Source organism: Conger conger, chromosome 6 (assembly GCF_963514075.1).
Source record: "Conger conger chromosome 6, fConCon1.1, whole genome shotgun sequence".
Classification (NCBI taxonomy): domain Eukaryota; kingdom Metazoa; phylum Chordata; class Actinopteri; order Anguilliformes; family Congridae; genus Conger; species Conger conger.
In genome coordinates, this window is record NC_083765.1 from 3,363,258 (window position 1) to 3,368,343 (window position 5,086).

General features: G+C 43.1%; 1 pseudogene; it reads right to left on the bottom strand.

Moving 5' to 3' along the window:
• Positions 1–4,870: 4,870 nt before the first annotated feature.
• The window catches only part of LOC133130151 (tripartite motif-containing protein 16-like), a 13,349-nt pseudogene continuing 13,133 nt past the window's right edge, over positions 4,871–5,086 (bottom strand).

Genomic DNA, 5,086 nt, shown 5'->3' on the forward strand with positions numbered 1-5,086 from the left:
GAGGGCACTGTGGCTTTCGTGTAATGCTTTAGGAGCAGGTAACATCATATTCATCAGCGATATGATGAATAAAATAGACTGACATCGATTCCGTTTTAGAGATGAGGCGCTGAACAAAACTTGGCACCATCATTTGAAAGTTGTGACATGTCCTGAAAGCGTGAGGCCCATTGTGGAGTTTAAACAGATACAGATAACACGCATAGACTCACGTGTACATCTACAATACAGTGGGTGAGTGTGCACCCTACAGCGCAGTTTCAGCACTGTTGCTGGGAAACCTCCGGCCAGAACGGCCAGTCTCCTGCGCACACAAGAGCTGCACTCAGGGCAGGTCAAGATCGCATCAGGGAGCCCGCTGTCTAAACTCCCCCCTCCTCCTGCATTTTTGGGTGGGTTTCACTAGCTGCTCCTCCTGGCTACTGTGTTTCTACCTTTCATTCACTGATTCCACCACTTAAAGTCCTTCTGATTGTTCATTACCTACATACTCCATCACATGTAACTGTGAAAGAGCTGGTGTAATGATCTGGAACAAATGACAAGCTTTGATGAAATCTTGAAAAAAAAGTATCTGAGAGAAAATCATATGTGGTTCATGGTGAATAAACGTACAGAAGATTGTATGGAGTGAATGTGTTTTGATTAGCAAGTGCTGTTCTTGATCCTACATCCTAACTCCAGAAGGTTTCTGGTTGGGAAAGTGAGTTTGGGGCTCTGGTGACAGAAGGGAAAGTAGGGTGCTGTCCACCAGGTGGCAGCACTGCCCCTTCATACAGGGATGGCCACTGTAGTCTTGCTGTGGCCAAATAGCAGGTTATGAGGGCTACAAGAGGCCTGGCCTTTTCAGTCGAGGGAGAGTGGGTTTGGGAGCGCTTCTGTGGACACTGTAGCAGGGCTGCTGATCATTACAATTGTTCTTTTCCTTTTCTCCATTTTCAGCCCCCTTGTGAAGATTAGAGGTTGCCAGATTCTTAATACTGCCGTTATATTTATTTAATTTACCTGCCGGTTTAGCCATGTGTTGCAATTCTCTCTCTCTCAAATTGAAATTGAAATTGAAATTTGCTTTATTGGCATGAAAGGAAAAAATACCAATGTTGCCAAAGCAATACAATAAATATCATAAACATTGACAAATAATCAGTAAATAAATAATAATATATGTACAAAATCAAAGTGAGAATATAATAATATAAAATAATTGAATCCAAAGAGTATAATGACAGTTATATAAAACAATTAATTAGTAACATACGTTAGTAACATACATTAAGTAATATACAGTATACATTTATTCCTGCTTTTTCTCTCTGAGATTGTGGCATTCTAACACAAACTCTGCCACTACTGGCAAGGATTGTTCATGCTCTCCAAGAACAAATAATAGTTTTTGTTCTTGAGGGATCAAGCAAAAATTAGGGATTCTTTTTTTAAATTTGGGGAAATATTCTGTTCTAATTGTCCGATATTTTGGACAGGACAGCAGAAAATGTGTCTCTGTCTCCACCTCCTGCAAATCACAATGGTTACACAGTCCTTGTTCTCTTGACTTCCAAGATTTAGTGTGTCTCCCTTTCTCAATTTCTAATTCATGATCCACACTCTGTATTTAGTCAGTGTTTTCCTTTCTCTTAATGTAGGGTGTTGAAGGTAGTTTGCCAATTTGATGTCTCTGTTTACTTGCTTATTGCATTCAGTTTCGCTTTGTGATTCAATTTCGGTTCTCCAATGTTTTGTGTAGTTTGATTTTAGGTGGTGGTCGATCAGTTTGATTTGTGGGTCATGGCTCTGATTAATGCTAGTGAGCTGATCAGCAAGTTGGTCAAGAAGGTCTGCCTTTTGTGGAAAATGATTATTTAAAAGGGCTTTGTACTGGACTGAATTGTGATCAGACTGAGTCAAATGTAACCAGAATTGTACAGCTCTTTTCTGCATCTGAATATGCAGTGGGTTAGAGACCAAGTTCTGCTCTACAAGCCATAGTTGGAAGTGTTGCTGTAGACATCTAGTATTTGGCAAATTCCAGCTGGAATGTTTAAATTGGTCCTTTGTCCGACTTTTTAAAGCTGGGATCTAATATGGCTTTCTTAAAATCAATAAAACAGGAGAACATTTTTTCGAGATTTCAATTGGTATTTTGGTTTATTAAGGTGTGAAGAGAATAAATGTGGCTGGGTGTTTTTGGTAAAAAGACTAAATCGTTTTCCTGGGTTACTGAGTACACATACGCCTCTATATTATAGGGGTGAAATTTGTTGCCCTTTTTATAGCTGGGGGTTGTGAGCCCTTGGTTCCATAGCTCAGGGAAACAGCCGCTTCCAATATCAAGTTGATCAGTTTATATAGAGCATCTTCCATGTGCCTCACAGGCCTTGCAGCGTTTCATTGCTCATGTTGTCAGGACCGCATGTTCTTCTGTGCTTCAGGGTTTTGATTTCATCCTCTATTTCAGTTCTGTTAATACAGATGTCTCGTGGATTTGATTAGATTTTATTGTTTTTTTCCAAATCATGTCATATTCATTTGGTCCTGATCTGGTGGAGTCAGGTCTGCCATTTTGATTTCCTTATCGAGATTTTCAAAGTCATTTTTCCAAATTGTGCCATTTTGAATAGCTGGTCCTGGCTTATGATCATCAAACTTTTTGTGTAGATCCCAAAATGTGTCTATCAATAGCGTCTTCAATTTGACATATTTTGGCTTCAATATGTTTTCCTTTTTTACGATGCAAGAGCTGTTTATATACTTTTAGAGCATTTTAATAATTAGTGCAAAGCTCTTGGTAGCATGGATCTCTGTGTTTTTTGTTTGAAAGAGAACGCAAACAATTTCTTGTTGCTCTGCATTCCTGATCAAACCACACCTGCCTTTGTGTTCTTTAGATCATTCTCATGTTTACAGGAGGAATATCTGCCAACGAGGCCAAAGTATTGAGCATCTCATTAAAATCTCTGCTAGCCAGGTTCACATCTTCAAAGGTACATGTGTAAGTTAAGTAATGTTTTGATTTTTGGGTTTTCTCAATTTAGTTTTAATGTGTGAATATTGGCTTCACTCCATTTCTATGGGGGCTTTAGGGGACAGATCTTCTCTGCAGGTGAACTGCTCAGCAGCTTCTCTGTGCTGTCCAGGTACAGTACAGTCTGACAATGATCAGATATAGGGAGCTGTGGTTTAACCAGGAATGCCCTGATGAAGCAGGGGTCTAGGTCAGTGATGACATAATCCACCACACTTTGTCCTAAATGTGAACAATATGTAAACCTTCCCAGGGAGTCTCCCCTGGTCCGACCATTCACTATGAACAGACCTGGACTTTTACAGAGCTGCAGAACCTGTTTCCCACTCTTGTTGACCACACTGTCATTGTTTTGTCTGGCCGTTGTGTTTGGTGACGGGTTAAGAGGAGTGTAAATATGTGTGTGTTTCCATTGGAGTTAATAAAATCAACCTCTTTTCCTGTTCTGGCATTTCAATCTCCACATATCAGCACATATCCCAGTGAGTGAAAATGAACAGTTTCTCTCTGTAAATCAGAGAAACAGTCCTCTTTGTAATGGGGTGGATCTCTTGGTGGTATTTATAAAGCACAGAGGAAGACTGGTTTAGATTGTAAAATAGAATCTATTCTGAGCCAGATATAGGAGTTGCCTTTTTACTGCCCCATCTCCCTCTCTCTCCCTCTCTCCCCTCCCTCCCTCCCTCCCTCCCTCCCCCTTTCCCCTCCTCTCCCTCCCTCCCTCCCTCCCTCCCTCCCCCCTCTCTCTCCCTCTTTCTCTCCTTCCCTCCCACTGTCTCCCTCTCTCCCTCAGAATTTTAATTAATAGTCAGGATGTAGTTATTAATTGTATAAACATTTTATTCATAATTGTAATTAATTCCCCTCTTTCTAAAGATTCAAATGTGCTTTGCCTGACAAGTGAATTGTGTATTAAAGCATTGACAATAACAACATTACAGTCAAAACAACAACCCCCCCAGCCAAACACACATAGTAAACAACAACAACCCCCCCAGCCAAACACACATAGTGAACAACAACAACCTTTCCCCATATATGTATGTATCTTTCTTTCTCCTCTCTATCCCCCTGCCTCTCTTTCTCTGTATCTCCTGCGCTCTCTCTGCCCATCTCTCCCTCTCTGTCTCTCTCTCTCTCCCTCTCTCAAATTCAAATTGCTTCATTGGCATCAGCCAAACCTTTTCCACACTTTTAACTGCCCCCTCTCCCTCTCTCTCCCCTCCCTCCCTCCCTCCCCTCTCCCCCTCTCCTCCCTCTCCTCCCTCCCTCTCCCTCCCCCCTCCCTCTCTCCCTCCCTCTCTCCCCTCCCCTCTCCCCCTCTCCTCCCTCCCCCCTCCCTCTCTCCCTCCCTCCCCCCCTCCCTCTCTCCCCTCCCCCCTCCCCTCCCTCTCCCCCCTCCCCCCTCCCCTCCCTCTCCCCCCTCCCCCCTCCCTCCCTCCCTCCCTCTCTCCCCTCCCCCCTCCCTCCCCTCCCTCCCCTCTCTCCCCTCCCTCCCCCCCCTCTCTCCCCTCCCTCCCTCCCCCTCTCCCTCTCTCCCTCTCTCCCCTCCCCCTCTCTCCCTCTCTCCCCTCCCTCCCTCCCCCTCTCCCTCTCTCTCAGAATTTTAATTAATATTCAGGATGTAGTTATTAATTGTATAATATTTATATTAATAATTGTAATTAATTTCCCCTCCCCTCCCTCTCTCTTTCTCAAGATTCAAAGGTGCTTTAATTGCCTGACAAGTGAATTGTGTATTAAAGCATTGACAATAACAACATTACAGTCAAAACAACAACAACCCCCCAAACACACATAGTAAACAACCCCCAGCCAAACACACATAGTAAACAACAACCCCCCCAGCCAAACACACATAGTAAACAACCCCCCAGCCAAACACACATAGTAAACAACAACAACCTTTCCCCATACATGTATGTATATATCTTTCTCTTTCTCCTCTCTATCCCCCTGCCTCTCTTTCTCTCTCTATCTCCTTCTCTCTCTCCCCATCTCTCCCTCTCTGTCTCTCTCCCTCTCTCAAATTCAAATGGCTTTATTGGCATCAGCCAAACCTTT